Source organism: Scardinius erythrophthalmus (genome assembly GCF_964197995.2).
Source record: "Scardinius erythrophthalmus genome assembly, chromosome: 11".
In the NCBI taxonomy this organism is placed as follows: domain Eukaryota; kingdom Metazoa; phylum Chordata; class Actinopteri; order Cypriniformes; family Leuciscidae; genus Scardinius; species Scardinius erythrophthalmus.
Window position 1 is genome coordinate 14,741,534 of NC_138231.1, and position 18,175 is coordinate 14,759,708.

An 18,175-nucleotide genomic window follows, 5' to 3' on the forward strand; every position below is an offset into this window, starting at 1 on the left:
AAAATAAATGGTGTATAATTACATTTTTAGAAGTTATGTTGAGATGTTTCCTGCTTCCTTTTTGACATAAATTTAATCCCTCGCCATAGCAAAACCGTTTGAGATATTCAATATCCGTTTACAATTTTGCATCATTAATATATTTTAATCATGTTGAAAAAGTTTGGTGAGAATAAAATAAACCTTTTAGGAGGAGCAACTAAAAACTCAGAGGCTGATTTAGCAAAAAATCCATATTCAGACCAAAATATCCGACACCCTGTTGGTCATAGCTAATAACTGTCAATTAGAAAGTTGTCCGGCTTGATGAGAACAATACACCTACCAAGTTTTGTGATTCTAGGAAAAACTAAGCCCCCATTTTTGACTAAAGGTGGCGCTACTGAGCCATTTCACCACGCCCGTTTCTGAAACTTTGCACATGTCTACTGGATAATAAATGTGATGTGTCTGTCGAGTTTCATGCATTTTCAAACATGTGAAGAGTCTCAAAAGCATCCGAAAAGAATATTAAAGTTTAATGCGTTGCCACGGCAACAGTATCTAAGATATCAATAATCCTTTCACAGGTCTACATCTGCCGTGTGTTTACATTATACACATAAAGTTTTAAGCAAATCGGGTAAAAATAAGAGGGTGATTTCAAAGCATTTTGAAAGTGACAAACTTCCTGTTGCCAGTTGGTGGCGCTATAACTTTGACTCACAAATGTCACATCCATGTGATCGGCCTCTTACAACGAACACACTGCTGAAGTTTCATCAAGATCAGTTAATGTATGCAGATGTTATAACACACTTCCTGTTTGAATTATTTGCCATAAATTCGTTTCCTTGCCACGGCCAAACCGTTCGAGATATCAAAAATCCGTCCGCAATTTAGCATCCTCAATGTCTTGACTTCATGCACACCTAGTTTGGAGGCGAATGGATGAATTTCCTAGGAGGAGTACATCAAATTCCACAGCATGCGTTTCCAAACAACCCATAATAGCTGACTTCCTGTTGGTCTGGCGTAAAACTTGACCAGGGGAAAGTTGTTCGGCCCGATGAGATATATATGTGTACCGAGTTTCATATTAATTCATGCAAGCGTGTTTGATCTATGGACCAAGTTTTGGGACACCGTTCAAGGTGGCGCTGTTGAGCCCCCCTGCCACGCCCGGGTACCAGCTTCAGCCTGTCCCTGATGGCAGGGGGTTCTGACTTGTGTGCAAAGTTTCAAGAGTTTTTGAGCACGTTAAGGACCCCAAAAGCCCCTGAAACCTTGATTAACAATATAAAAGCAATAGTCAAATCCCCCCTCCCCTCACACACACAGAGACACAGAGAGAGGGAGAGAAAATTCTTCAGAAAATCCACATTCAAACCAAAATATCTCTCTTCCTGTTGGTCAGAGATAGATCATGTAAATTAGAAAGTTGTCCGTCTTGATGAGAACAATACACATACCAAGTTTTGTTGCTGTTGATAAAACTAACCCCCCCACTTATGACTAAAGGTGGCGCTACTGAGCCCCTCACCACGCCCGTTTCTGAAACTTTGCACATGTCTACGGGCTAATAAATGTGATGTGTCTGTCGAGTTTCATGCAATTTCAAGTATGTTAAGAGTCTCAAAAGCATAAAAAAAGAATATTAAAGTTTGATGCGTTGCCACGGCAACAGTATCTAAGATATCAATAATCCTTTCACAGGTTTACATCTTCCGTGTGTCTACATTGTACACATAAAGTTTGAAGCAAATCTGGTAAAAATAAGACAGTGATTTCAAAGCATTTTAATAGTGATGTACTTCCTGCTGCCTGTTGGTGGCGCTATAACTTTGACTCACAATAGTCACATCTGTGCGATCGGCCTCTTACAACGAACACACTGCTGAAGTTTCATCAAGATCAGTTAATGTATGCAGAAGTTATAACACACTTCCTGTTTCTTTTTTTCGCCATAAATTCGTTTCCTCGCCATGGCCAAACCGTTCGAGATATCAAAAATCCGTCCGCAATTTAGCATCCTCAATGTCTTGACATGATGCACACCGAGTTTGGAGGCGAATTGATGAATTCCCTAGGAGGAGTACATTAAATTCCACAGCATGCGTTTACAAACAACGCTAAATAGACGACTTCCTGTTGGGCTGGCGTAAAACTTAGAGCACGAAAGTTGTTCGGACCGATGAGGTCTATATGTGTACCGGGTTTCATATTATTACATGCAAGCGTGTCTGATTTATGGACAAGTGTTCGGATCCCGTTCCAGGGGGCGCTGTCGAGGCCCCCTGCCACGCCCGGGTACCAGCTTCAGCCCGGCCCTGATGGCCGCGGGTTCTGACCTGTGTGCAAAATTTCAAGAGTTTTCGAGCATGTTAAGGGCCCCAAAAGTGCCCGAAAGGTTGACAAAATAATAATAATAATAATAATAATCCTACCGAAAACAATAGGGCCTTCGCCCTTTCAGGGCTTGGGCCCTAATAATAATAATAATCCTACCGGAAACAATAGGGCCTTCGCCCTTTCAGGGCTTGGGCCCTAATTATAAATAATCCTACCGGAAACAATAGGGCCTTCGCCCTTTCAGGGCTTGGGCCCTAATAATAATAAATAATCCTACCGGAAACAATAGGAAAAACCTAATAAATATAGTTGCAAGCTACCGGAAAAACCTAATAAATATAGCTGCAAGCAGCCATTACCGGGGCCAAGCAGAATAAGACGACAAGACATGCCGACATGTCTGAAAGTGTCAGACCAACTGCAACAATGAGCAATTAAAGACATTTAAAGAGGATTTTTGGCAAAATGCCTGAAAAATCATAGAAACAATAATTAAAAATATGATTTGATGGATTATCACTTTCGACCAATAGGTGGCGCAGTTACAAAACTGATGTGACTGATGTGAAGTTACAATGACACATACAAAGTTTGGTGTCAATATGTCAAGGCATTGCAGAGATAAAGCCGTAATTAATGCTATTAGCATCATGCCTCAACTTTGCTGCTGCGCTATACGAAAACGGTTTCGTCTATCGACACGAAATCCATAACTTTTATTCAGCATAGTCTGGAGATGATACGATTCGATTTTGGTGTAAATTGGACAAACGGTCTAGGAGGAGTTCGAAAAAGTAGGTTTTGACTGAAAATCAAGATGGCGGAAAGGAAGTTTGGCCAAATAAGGAAAACTTGGTATCTATGTTCTCGGCTTGACCCAAGGAATCTATTAAGACCAGTGGCATTTCAAAAGCCAGATTTATTCAAAATGTATTAGCCTTTTTGGAAATTTTGTCATAACATTTGATCACTAGGTGGCGCTATCTCAAAATATTTTGGGTACCTTCAGGGGATGGTGCTGATGGCACATTCTGAGTTTCGTAATATTACACCAATGCATTTGTTTACTATAGCATTTTAATTCACAAAACTGCATTGAAGTCAATGGGAATTTCATGTTTTGTTCTATTATAGCGCCACCAAGAGGCTCAGTCCCACCATTTTTTTTTATGTGTCCTCAGAGTGAGCCCATGCATATTTGTGTCAATTTTGGTGAAAATATCTCAATTCGCTTCGGAGTTATAGGCATTTATATGAAAAAACACGTAAAAAATGACTGACACATGACTTTGATTGGATTTTACTACCCCTTACTATCAATATTTTCGCATTTGGGCATTGACGTGTAGCTATCGACCTATGTTTCCAAACTTCTGAAGGTGGTTTCGTCTCGATCGGACAAGCGGTTTCAAAGATATAGCCAAATGTTTTTTAAGCGCTAAATCACAACGCTACACAAACCGTAAGGCGAAACCTAACATGTTTGGTATCGTTGGACTCGGCAATGATTCAGGAGTCTAAAGAGATGAGTCCTGTGAAAATAAGTTGACCACACCCAAAGTTATAAGCATTTGGAAGCTTTTGGGGGAAAAAATTCACCACTAGATGGCACTGTTTCGAAACTTCTCAGGCTCCTTCAGGACATCGTGCTGATGACCCATACCGAGTTTCGTAACGATACGTTCATGCATTCCTAAAATACAGCATTTTAGCACAAAATTCAAAATGGCCGACAGCCAAAATGTCTGATCTGGGAAAATTGGATATCAGTCAACTCAGCATGATGCCCTGAATCTAACGAGACAACTTTTATGATATTTGGACAAACCATTCAGAAGTTATAAGCAAAAACAGCCATTTTTCATATCTCCGGACCAGTAGGTGGCACTGCGCCGAAACGCAGCATGTAGGCTCAGGTCATGCTTGTGAGGATATGTGCTTAGTTTGGTCTGAATACGATAAAGCGTTGCGGAGATACAGGCTTGTGTCTGTTTTCGCAAGCGCTACATAAAATTTGTTTGCGTGGTATTCGAGAACGGTTTGACGAATCAACACGAATTCCATAACTTTTTGTCGGCATGGTCTGAAGATGATCTGATTCAATTTTCGTGGAAATTGGAGCAACGGCCTAGGAGGAGTTCGAAAAAGTAGTTTTTTTTTAAAATTCAAAATGGCGGAAAAATTATAATGACGGAAAATGACGTTATATGGTGCAATCGAATCGTCATGAGCTCAGGAATCAGAGGAAAAAGGAATTTTGTTTCTAGCCCTTGTGGTTCAAAAGTTATTAGCATAAACATGACTGCAACTTTGGACAGGTGGTGGCGCTAGAGAGAATGACTTAGACACACCAAAATTGGTGTGTTTAATGTTGGGACTGTCCTCTATCAGAATGTCAAACCAAAACAGCTTTCCCGCAATCGGTACTATGGGCTGCCATAGACGCCAAGTCGGAAGAAAAAAAAGAAGAATAAATATAGCTGCAAGCAGCAATTACCGGGGCCAAGCAGAGTAAGACGACAAGACATGCCAACTTTGCTGAAAGTGTCAGACCAACTGCAACAATGAGCAATTAAAGACATTTAAAGAGGATTATAGGCGAAATGGCTGAAAAATCATAGAAACAGTAATTAAGAATATGATTTAATGGATTATCACTTTTGACCAATAGGTGGCGCAGTCACAAAACTGATATGATGTGGTCAGAGTGAAGTGACAATGAGACATGTAAAGTTTGGTGTCAAAAACAAAGTCCTGCCGTTTGGCCTGTCCCTGGCACCCCGTACATTCACGATGTGCATGGACGCAGTGCTCGCACCCCTGAAACTTCGGGGCATGCGAGTTCTGAATTACTTGGACGATTGGGTGATTCTAGTTCGATCACACTCAGAGCTCATAGAACACAGGACTATATTACTCAATCATCTCGAGAACCTAGGTCTCAAAGTCAATTGGGCGAAGAGTTCGCTGCCTCCCAGTCAGAAAATATATTTTCTGGGCACAGAACAGGACTCGCTGTCTATGACAGCACAGCTGTCGCCACAGCGCAGACTGAGTATTCAGCGCATGACAAAAAGTTTCAGAAAATGCGTGTGTCTCATGGCTTCAGCATCTCCAGTGCTTCAGCTGAGTCTGCTTCGCATGCGCCCGCTGCAGTTCTGGCTAAAGCGCGAGTATTGCGTCGAGCGTGGACCTCCGGTCTCTTATGCCTCAAGGTCGATCAGAAATGCATCTCAGCTCTGAAACCTTGGAAAGCGACCGACTGGTACAGGTCAGGTGTAAGCCTGGGGACTTCCTTGAGTGTGAAGGTAGTGTCCACGGACGCCTCAACCTCGGGATGGGGAGTGCTGCTCGAGGGCAGACCGTTCTTTGGCCAGTGGTCAGAACGGGAAAACACATAAACTGCCTGGAAATGATGGCAGTCGACAACGCGCTGAGGTTGAGGCGTTTTCTGTCCCAAAATAAAAGGACACCACATCTTGGTCCTATCGGACAACATGTCGGTGGTGGCCTATATAAATTCCCAAGGAGGTATAAGAGCCCGAACCTTTTACAGGCTGACGGAACGCCTCCTGATCTGGGCTCAGCACAATCTGCGCTCGTTGAGAGCAGCGCATGTGCCAGGTCACCTGAATGTAGGACCAGGCAGACTGTCCAGGAACAATTTTCCGGCAGGGGAATGGTCTTTACATCCGCAGACAGTCCAACTGCTGTGGAAGACATTCGGCAGAGCGAAGGTAGACCCATTTGTGTCTCAGGAAAATGCTCACTGTCTGGAGTTTTTCTCCAAGAGCAGGGATGCACTGGCCCACATTTGGCCCCGCTGCCCGCTGTATGTTTTTCCCCACGTCACGCTCTTACCGCAGGTATTAGAGCGAATCAGGGAAAACGGATGCGCAGTGCTACTTGTGGTTCCGCTCTGGATGAACCAAGCCTGGTTCCCAGTTGTGATGCAGCTGACGAGCACTGCTCCATGGCTGATCCCAGTGAGGAGGGACCTCCTCTCTCAGGCCAAGGGCTCGATCTGGCATCCCCGCATGCTAGCATAACCTCGGTTCCCTGAGATGATACAGATGCACCAGCAATACCAACTCTAAATGATATAGGCATTAGCTCAATAAAACACCCAGGATGACCTTTACAAATGTTAGCAATTTACACCGAGAAACAAAAACAGTGTGGCTAAGGTGACACCTAATCTATGTCATCCCTGTTACCCCACATGTCAAAACCTGTTACTATACAAAAGTAACAGGCCTGACAGTAACAGGTTTGACAAATTCAAGCGAATTTGCTAATTGCTAGCTATTAGGGCAAGGCCACAAAAGCACATGTTGTACACTTTGAAAGGATATTACTTGTAGATATTGATTACATTAATTTAAATAAATAATTGTTTAAATTTATACTTTAAAAATCAGTAACAGTTTTGACATTGCATGATGTCCCCACCTCAGTTATACCTAATAACTCATCAAAATAGAGTATTATAGAAGAGACTGGCTGCGTTCGAAACCGCATACTTCCCTACTTTTTAGTATGGGAAAAAGAGTAGGCGAGCGAAAAAGTATGTACGAATCCAAAAGAGTAGGCGAGAATTACCTGGGTGACGTACTAATTATCGCGAGATTCGGACTTAAGTGCGTTCGAATATGCCTACTTTCCTACTATATAGTAGGCGAAAACAGTACGTGAAGGAAGCAGTACGTTCGAAACATCAGTATTCATGAGTAGGCGAGAAGTTCCCGGATGGCTTACTGCTTCCAGCCAGATTTTTGAGTGCTCGACCGATGGATACTCTTCTATCCCAGGAGGCCACGCGAGAGGATACGTCACAAAAAAGAAGAAGAAGGATAGGTCATACTCGAACGTGACGGAAAGGATGACGGACGAGACTCAAATGTGAGTATTACAAATCAAATGATCGCATGTGTTGAACTACTGTACAGTAAACTGTTGAATTGTTTAAGGTGTAAAGACGCTGTATAGGCTATTTGTGATTTTGCTGTAAATCACATTTTATTATGTATAGCTAACAGAGAAGCTCCAGTAAGGACACATACGTCTCCAAAGTGGATTTGCATACATTTTAAACCGTATACATCTTAAATACAATTACTAAATGTCTATTTAATATCTGGCAAGAAACTCTTCTATAAGAATTGCAGATTACTATATGAAATAGGCATCTGAGTGATGTATGTGTGCTATTATGTAGAACAAATCTATAAAGTAACTAAACATAAGTTATCTATTTTATTTGTCCATTAGTTGATAAATTGAGGAACATTTATATTGGATAAAAACTAAAAGTTAAAACAACCTCAACATGTAAATGTAGTGTTGAGCTCATAAATCACAGAGGTAACGTGAGTCTGGTCTGGATGTTAGAGTGGCTCATGAAGCTGAATGCTGCCATCAAAGACTTTGTGACATTACAGAAATGGATAACAACAACTATTTAAATATTAAGTTGTAGTTTATTTTAATTATTGTAATTTCAAACAGAGCTATTACAGCACTTTTCTGATTCTTGATTTCTGTGCATTTGCTGCACAGCTTTTGTGGTGGAGCAGGACCTGCAAAGAAAGATGATGGCGCCATTTGTGGAAAAAAGCATTTTTGTCATCTAAATAATACTGAAATCAAATGACATTGTGATGTTAAAATTACTGCTTTTGTGTTATGTTTGTGCATTTTGTAGGATCTGAAATGTCAGCAGACTGGTGTGAGCACTGAGGACGAAGAGCACAGAGCTGAATCCTGGAGATGGTGCCATGGATGAGACCCTCCATCACTCCACCTGCCCTTATGAGAACCTCCACCTGCCCTCATGAGACCCACCATCACTCCACCTGCCTTTATTGCCTCAGATTGTGAAGCACAACACATCACGCAACAACCTCAGGCACGAGGGAACGGCTCACCTCTGGCGGTCAGCTGATTCATCAGAATAAATCTGCAGAATGGGCACCGCTGTGTTGAGATGGCAGAAGGATGTGGGGTTCAGTGCCTGTAGCCTACATACATGATTGTAATAAAGCTTTGTTTCATGTGTTGACTTGTATATGCATTTGTTTATTGTGTGATGGTGACTTTGATTCATTCTTTTACTAATTTATTAATATTTCTCATTGTTGTCAGTAAATAAAATACAATTAATTAATGCTTTATTTATTGTTTGAAGGAAAATGTAGATGTTCACTATATACACATCTAGAGTGTATTCATGCATAGCTATGTCATATGATATACATTACATTTTGTTTGTTTTATTGAATTATATAATTTACAGTAAAAAGTAATATAATTAATCGATCAGCATTTATCGTTGTTATTATTGTATGTTTTGGGCTGGGAGCAATGCAATTCATTCTGGGGTAATATTAATTTTTAATAATGATACTTATATTTTTCGAGTATAAAATCAACAGTTTTCTCCAAAGGTGAATCTCCCTTTGTGCAGACATTACAAACGCTGAGGAAAACCGTTCTAGGTAGGGCTGTCGAGTAAATGTGAGGTAAATGTATGTATGTATATGTATGTATGTATTTATACATGCATATATATAATATAATATATATATATATATATATCATGGGTTTGCAAACATATTATGAGATTTTATACACAGGAAAAAACCTATAAGGTTGAATATCAATATATATTTTCTTAAATAATTATATAATACATTTAAAAAAATGCATTTTCTGTTATTTATAGGCCTGAGGGATGAAACGATAGTTAAATTTAACAAGAAAAAGAGGAAAACAAAGCAGAAAGCCACTTTTGCTTATGGATGAAAATGTTTGGATATAAAATAAAGAAATTAACAACATATTCAAGAGATGACAATTTTGGGATTTCGTAATAAAAATAAATATCGTTAAGGATAAAACGGTGGGTCACATTAGTAGGGTTAAATATAAGAACTTAAATCAACCCTAAATGTACTCACAAAATAAATGGGCAGCAGTTTCTTCAAAAAGACCACAAAATGAGCAAGTTTAATCAATATCATGATATTTACAGATAGATGAATTAAACGTGTCGTTCAAATCTTTTAAGTTGTTGCGCGTGTGATAACGCGTCGTAGGTCACATGATATCGTCAACATGGCAGATGTCCGGTTCTCATTCATACTCAACGAGATCTGGCTATAAAGTACCTACTCTTTTAGCGCTCATTAAGTAAGTACTCATTGAAATTAAGTACCTACTCATTGAGTATGCGGTTTCGAACGCAGCCAGAGAGAAACTTACTTGTGTTTTAACTGTTGGAATAATAGGCTTGTTTGAGATGCGCCTCGCCTCGCCTGAAATGTAGGCGAGAGTAGGCGGCTGCAGTGAGGGGAGGAGTGAAAAAAGCGCAGGCAAGCCGGACAGTTCTCTCTTCTCGCAGTGGATCTGACAGCTGTGAGATCAAAGACGGATATCGCGGGATTCACGCTCGTGCACAGTGTTGCTAATAAACTGGATGGAATTTAAGTTTTCTGTTGCTTTTATATGAAAATAAATATAATGAACAAGACACCCAAAGTAGCCTACTTATTTAATTCCATTCCAAATACATGTTTATCAGTCTTTTTTTCTTTAATACAGACGTGTGTTTTTTTTTTTTTTTTTTAATAAAAAATACATTGCATAATCCATAGAGATCGCACTGTTAGATAGTTTGGGAATATTCACACATACATAAAACATGATATCAGAGTTTTAAAATCAAACATGTTAAAAGAGAACAATACATCACGGTTGTTTAAACCAATGAACATCAAGCTGTGTCGTCAGTAAGTCGTTTCCCATCATGCTTTTGATCAGCGCAGTCGGTGGAGAGCAACTGCGCTCGACTGCAGAATCCGACAGGTGTGCCTTGCGCTCGCGAGAGATTTTTGACATACGTCAGCATGACATCAGAGCAAGGCGGACCGCACTCGGACACATTTCTAACCGGCATGCATCTCGCGCTGATCACCGGTGATCGATTCTGCGCAGATTTTGCTCATCTCAAACAAGCCTAATGATTGAGAGATGATGTAACTTCCTGGAAGTGATGTCACAGGAATGTACCATTATTTTACAAGGGGTGTTTGGTGAGGGTACAGGCATGACATGAAATCAGGGGACACCGATAAAATTATTTATATTTTATTAAAAATAATGTATATTTATGCCAAAACATTTCTTAACAGTGACACTATACTTAGAACAATATGAAAATGTGATTTTTGTATAATTTTGCCTTCAATTTGCAAATTAAAAGTCCTGATGAAAAAGAACAATCACAGGGAGGGACAGGCCAAAAACCTTACCCTTATCAGCATAAATGCAATTTTAATTATTTAAAATAATATATAAATGACTTTAATTTAATGTAATATTGAGGAAATAATACATAGTACTATTATGTTTTTAAATCACAAATTTATTTGTTGTTATAGTAATTCTACGTCTGATTATTTCTCAGGGACACAAAAGGCACCAATTTCGTGGAATGACCCATATATGGAGCTTACAACGCCTATTTTACTATGCAGATCCTTATCTGCATATCATTTGCATATGATTATTCATCCACGTGATAACGTTTAACAATACAAGACACATTACATTAATAAAAATCAAGTAGTTGCCTATCCTTGCCTTGTTTTTGAATACATAAATCAAATAGTGTAAAATACACTTTTCTCAATCTTTTCCACTGGCCAAATTGTATTTTTAATTGATATTTTTAATGGAAACAGATAGGCCTTGGGCATTATTTGCACGAAACTATTTTCTCAGACAATCTGGTATTATCATGTTAAGCAGTTATCTCTGTGGTTAAAACATTAAAACAGCATGCCAGAGGAAAGGTGTTCAAAAACACCGCATCCACAACAAATATTTTTATTGACTGAATTTGAATATAAAAATGTTGTAACTTCTCAGTAATGATTTCATGTTTAAGTGCAACTCCATTAATATGAATGGCATATTTAATCTAAATGTTTATATCAGAAGTAAAACATAGTTTAAGTCATTATTTTTTTTATTTAAATATTTGCGTCAGTTTCACTAAACGGCCCAACGCGCTCGCTGGCGCGGACATTTAAGAAGGGATGGATATTTGCTTCAAGTGACAAGCTTAGTGAGTGAAATTATATTTGTATTATCTTTCTGTATATGTTAAATTTTCTTTTGATTTTCTGTCTAAAAGTGACCAAAAAGACACTTAACTTCAGCTCACCATCGGTGTCGCCAATTCCCTTTGTCTCCAGAATGTGCGTACGCTCGGCTCAATGTTTGCTTAAAGGTGCGCACATTCTCCCGTCAAGTTTGTTTTTTATAGATCACAACCTTTGCGTGGGAACTGGCGTACGTACGTTTCCAGCCCCGTTTTGTGCGTACGCACGCTTTATAAATGAGACCCCTGGGGCCTCATGTATAAAACTTTGCGTAGATTTCATCCTTAAAGTGTGTGTACGCACATAAGGCAGAATTTGCGTACGCACAAAAGTTTTCAGATTTATAAAACCGTCCGTACGCCAGAACCTGCGCAGAATTCACTTTATAAATCCCAGTCAGCGGAAGATTGTGCGCACATGCGTCTCCACCCTGAAATAACCATATATGGAGCTTACAACGCCTAGTTTTACTATGCATATCCTCATCTGCATATCATTTGCATATGATTATTCATCCACGTGATAACGTTTAACGGTACAAGACACATTACATTAATAAAAATCATGTATTTGCCTATCCTTGTCTTGTTTTTGAATACATAAAACAAATAGTGTAAAATACATTTAATCTTTTCCACTGGCCGAATAGTATTTTTAATTGATTTATATTTTTAATGGAAACAGATAGGCCTTGGGCATTATTTGCACGAAACTATTTTCTCAGACAATCTGGTATTATCATGATAAGCAATTATCTCTGTGGTTAAAACATTTAAACACAGCACGCTACAGGAAACGTGTTCAAAAACATCGCATCCACAACAAATATTTCTATTGATTGAATTTGAATATAAAAAATGTTGTAACTTCTCAGTAATGATTTCATGTTTAAGTTTTCTCTATTAATTTGAATGGCATATTTAATCTAAATGTTTATATCATAAGTAAAACATAGTTTATATCAGAAGTATTTTATTTATTTAAACTGTTATTTGCATCAGTTTCACTAAACGGCCCAACGCGCTCGCTGGCGCGGACATTTAAGAAGGGATGGATATTTGCTTCAAGTGACAGGTTGGTGAACGAAATTATATTTGTATTATCTTGTATTTCTTTAGATTTTCTGTCTAAAAGTGATCTTCTGCAAGACACCAGTGCAGAGCTATAATGAAATAGAGTCCAAATTTTATTAAAATCAATGAATCCATCAAACTCCATCATAATCATATCATAATGATAATTCGGGTTGATGCAATTTGATTTATTGGGTGATGTAATAGGATAATTTAGAAGTTTTTCATTTTAAATAGTTATTGCTATTTGGGCTAGTTGGTGTCGCCAAAACACATACTCTTCTAAAAGAGTGCGTACGCACGGTCAAGAGCATCCTTACGGTGCGCACTTATCTACGCCTAGTTTATTTTTTATAAATCCCGATATGTGCGTGGAAAAATGCGTACGCATATTTCTATGCCCATTTTGTGCGTACGCAACGTTTATACATCAGGCCCCTGGTGAATAAATGGTCAGTTATGTTAATCTAATAAAGTAAAAGTTATGCTATGTATGCAAGGAGGGTAAATGTTTATTCATTCCCAGATCCCAGCCACTGGGGGAGCTGCGACTGTTGTCAGAGAGAACATTTCCGGTTGATAGGAAGTTACCCAGATAGCAATTACATGTGGGCCACACGTGGGTATTATCTGGCACATATGGCCTAGATGTGGCATGGCTGAACAGATATGGGCCAAATCGTAGCCATATTTGTTTTGCCATAACTTTAAAATCTGCGGGAAATGCTCTCTTGGTTCACAACTGATTTTGAGGTATATGGCCCAGATAACAACGAACACATGAGGACCATATGTGGTTGAGCTATGGCACACAGTGAGAAACACCGACTTGTGGTAAACATTTGGCTTATACGTGGAAAAACACAGGAATCCTGAAATCAAGTGCGGCAAACATCCGCCGTTCCACACCTCAGGTTGCTATGCATCTTCCCTCCTATTGGTGGAGTGAGACTACGGCGCGAGTTTGACTGCGACGCTGGCCAGCTGACGCCTTTTACTCTGCTTTCCTCACGACTGTGTACATTCAGGTAAGTGATATTTTGGCATTTTAAAGTCATATAAATGAAATATGCAGCATTATGTGTCAATATTGCATGTTATTATGCATTTAGTTATTCGTTCCATCGAGGAAGGGGTTGAACTAGCTAATATTTTCTTCAGTTTACTGCTATAATTTACAATAAAGTTTAATGTAACTTAACCGTTAACTTAGGCTATAGCAGTTCGCTGGTTTGCCGTTTTAAATTAAGATGTTTTTGTTTATAAATCAACAGCTCACTGTCGTACACAATAAAATAGTATAGTTTGTCATTGTGTAGTAGCCTATTTGTGAATTAAGGCGACGCGGTCCAATGTCGGTGTTACTGTTTGTCAGAAAACCTAAATCCTAATTTGTGTTCACAATCATTCAACTAATCATAATAATATAAAAATGCCAAGAATAAACACATTAATACGTGTGCATTATTGTATGTATCTTTATTTAACTCTGAAATGATATTCAACCAAGACTTTTTCTCATGACCTTTCCCTCTTTAAATTAAAGGAAGTAATGTTAACGTTAGGCTATTAGTGTCAAGTCACAATACCAAAATTATGACTTTCGATACAATACCTGAACATTAACATGAACTAATAATGAACTGCACTTCTACTGCATATATTAATATGTGTTAATGTTAATTTCAACATTTACTAACACATTCAATATAAAAAATTGTACTTGTTAACTTTAGTGTGCACTGTGAACTAACATGAACAAACAATGAATTGCTGTATTTCTGTTAACTATCAATTAATTGAGCAGCCATTCACTGCCATTATAAAGCTTGGAGGAGGCAGGACATTTTTATAATTACTCTAATTTCTTACAATATAGTTTATATACCATGCTATGGTATACTGTCATACCACCCAGCCCTAATGTGTGGTATGGGTGGGGCAATGACAATAATTTCCATATTAAAAACCTAGAAAATATGGTTTGAGATGGAGTAAATAATAGTTTATAGTTCATTTTTGAATATAAAAGCACTTTCATTTTAGGGTGGTCTATTTAAATGCATATTTCAACCACTTACAGAATGTTTTTTTTTCCTATCAGATTACCTATCTGGGTTTGGTTGGTGGCTTTGACCTGGATAACACCATGTGGAGAGTGCTGAAAGGCACTTTTACAACTGCTGTGGCACGTTATGAATTGGAGAGAAGTCAATGGGAAGATTGGTGTCCAACGCCTGGTCGTAAAGGAAATTGTCATTGGTGAGACCTTTTTTAGAAGTCACTTTTATTTGTATTGCACTTTGCACAATACACAACTTTTCAAAACCGCTTTACAGAACATTGTATTTTTATTTCTGTTATCTCAGTATCGAACCAAACAACTTTTTTTGTCATTACCTGATCACATCCGTGGCTCACTTAAGTGACTGCTTTTTTTATTTAGAAGTTTTATGTTTTGTTTTTTAAAGAAAGTTATTTTTTATATATTGCGAATCATATTGTTTCAATCATACATTTTAAAGCTGTAATCACAATATAAGATTATCATTCTGTCAAAGTCTCATACCAGCGCATGCCTACAACTATCTGTATTTAGTTCATTATCACTGTGTATTTAAAAGGTTAGTTTACCCAAAAATGAAAATTCTGTCAGTAATTACTCACCCATGTTGTTCCACCCCCGTAAGACCTTCGTTCATCTTCGGAACACAAATTAAGATATTTATAATGAAATCTGAGAGCTGTCTCACTCCTCCATAGGCTTCTCTGTTATTGAAACTTGCCAGCCCAGAAAGTTAGTAAAGACATTGTTAAAATAGTCCAAGAACTGAACCTTAAGTTTATCAAGTGTCGAAAATACTTTTTGTGCGCAAAACAAGCTAAAATAAAGACTTTATTCAACGTAGTGTAATTCAGCGCTTCTGTGTTGTACGTCAGAACGTAGGCTCACGACTGGCCAGCATCCCCCACACATGACCAGCGTCGGCCAATAGTGAGTCTACGCTCTGACTTACAACCCAAAAGTTGGAAAAACTTGAGGGTAATTACAGATAGAATTTTCATTTTTGGGCGAACTAACCCTTTATGTTCCACCTTGCATTCAGTACTTGGCCCATTATTGTTTGTGTGTTTCTGCTTCCAAATTGTCTCGCATCATTGCAGATTATCTTGAGTTTATTTTGTGTTAGTAAAAACACTTATTTTTGTAGACTCTGTCTTTGGACTAAAACATGACATTAATGCTATCTGTGTTGGTGTGTTTTTACATTAGAGTGTGCATGTCTTTTTTTTTTTTTTAAAGAAGCAGAATACATGCAGTGCTGTAAATTTTAACCGGTTGTTGGTGCAAAAGTATTCTAAAAATCGAAATAATTTGTCATAAGGAATTACGGTATAATTCTGGCCCACATATTGAAAAATATAATTTGCAATTCCTTTTGAAAATTTACTGGAAAAACAACTTTCATACACTGTTAATTCAGAGGTGTTTAATTTGTTAATAATTGCAATTAAAATATTAAAGGATATTAATGATTTTTTTCAGTATCCTGCAGCTCTAGCTTCCAGGTTGTATTGCTGCTAACATTATTTAAATTCTTCTTTAATGCAGGTGCAGTCAGGCAGAATCCCCTTACTGGAAAAGGTCAACACATTGCCGACCCTCATTGGAGACTTCTCTGCACATCAACACACTTCTCAACTCTTTACCTTTCAAGTTTGCTTTAACTTTCTCAATTTCTCTTTAAAGTTCTCTTTACCAACTGTGATTTATTTGTATTACTCTCATTGGACTAATTAAACATAACATTAATACAAGCTTTGATCGAGTGTTTTGAACTTTGGTGTAAAAAATTAGCTTTGAATGCTATTTATATTAGTAATTTGTATTCTTGAATGTTTTCAACTGAATTCTACTTAAAATAAGTACAACTGAGTAGCTGTAATTATGTTTTCTTAAATGTTTTCAACTAAATACTACTGTAATTATTAAATTCAACTCTGTTGCTGTAATTATATTTATTTTGATAAATGTTTTCAACTGAATACTACTGTTATTAAGTACAACACTTTAGCTGTAATTATTTAAATGCTTGTCAAAATAAATAGTTTTGAGTCCATTTGTTGTTGAGTGTTTAATTTACCTGTGAGTTAAGATTTTAAATACTGTCAGCTGCATGTGGGCCACATAAGGGCCGTTAGATTTTAACAGAACTCAACCATACTAAAGTTGCATACCAGGCCCACACATGGGCCACATGAATTTGTAGTATTTGGCTCATGCTTGGTGGAGTTATGGCAGTCCTTTGGTTCAGTTCTGGCAAAGGAGATGTGGGCCATATCTGGGCCGGCAAACACAAACTAATCTGGGCCACAGCTCAGCTGTTTATCTGGCCCACATCTGTGCCAAAGGTAATTTGCTGACTGGGTATTGTGTTCCCATTTCTCTAACGGTAAGATCTTGCTCTCATGTGTCGTCTATATAATCTTATTAATCAGTATGTTATTACTGCTTATTCATAATATTGTCACGGGGTGACAAATAAGCCCGGGACTATCCCCGCCAGAGAAATGCCCTTGTTGAGATCCGGGAAGTGAAACACTGTCCCAAAGCCGAGTGAGTGCCTGTCGCCATGGTAATGAGTGGCGGATTGACAGCAGGTGTGGGTAATTTGCGCTGAGCGTTTGAATGAGGCCACGCTGGCTCATGAGAGTATAAAAAGTCAGAGGAAGAGAAAGTTGGTGGTGGTTCCTCTTCTGCTTGGTGTGGTTCCTCTCCTGCTTGTGGTGGTTCCTCTCCTGCTTGTGGTGCTTTTGTTCCCGTTTGGAAGTGGCTGGCTCCTGTTGGGAAGTGTTCTCTGAAGTGTGTCGTTGAGGGTACGTTGCGAGGAAAAAGGAACGTCGTGTGTATGAGGAATTGAAGACGGAGGGAGAAAGGATTTAAAGAGGGAAGTGCATCGTCTGGATGGAAGAGCGAAGATAAGTAATCGATTATTGAATCTCCTACCACACGTTTGATACTGAGATAGATGTGGGCTGAAGTATTTGGAGTGTACCGTGTGAATATCACTGAGTGAATTAAACTGATTCTCTGCTATTCTTATCTTCTCTTCCTGTTCGGATGGTGAAGCAAAACCAGTTTATGTCTATGAAGAAGTGTTTAAAATCTCCTTCCTCTCACTGCCGATCCTTCACTTTTTGAACCGAGACCCAGGGTGAGTGCTGGCCTTAAGTACACTTAATGAGTGGATTTGCAGTGTTTGAATTGCCGTTCTTTCTCTTCCCTCGTGCTGTATATTGGAGTGGAATTCCTGTGAGTGTGTGAAAGTCTGTTCTTAACTGCCGTGCGCTCGCCCAAGAGGCAGGCTGGTATATTGTACATCTTCAGAGCTTGGAGAGATCGAGCACGTCCAACTGAGGAAAGGTTTGGGAAAGGACAGCTGGCGTGAAATCCTATTTCTTCCACGACATATGTAAGAACATTATATTGCTGTGTGAAGTATTGACTCTGTCTGCCCTAGAGGAAGCCCAGCCCAGTCTGTGACTGTGAGTTCGCTGCAGCCCAAAGCCCACCTGTATGGAGTGAAGTTTCTGTCTTCTCCA

The 18,175-nt window shown here is 38.7% G+C and overlaps 1 long non-coding RNA gene across 1 annotated transcript; it reads left to right on the forward strand.

The window, feature by feature from the left end:
• The first annotated feature begins 7,071 nt into the window (after nucleotides 1–7,071).
• LOC308698072 lies at nucleotides 7,072–8,389 on the forward strand. Its single transcript, XR_014031025.1, has 2 exons — nucleotides 7,072–7,233; nucleotides 8,036–8,389. It is a non-coding gene; the product is annotated as an uncharacterized lncRNA (long non-coding RNA).
• Nucleotides 8,390–18,175: the final 9,786 nt, after the last annotated feature.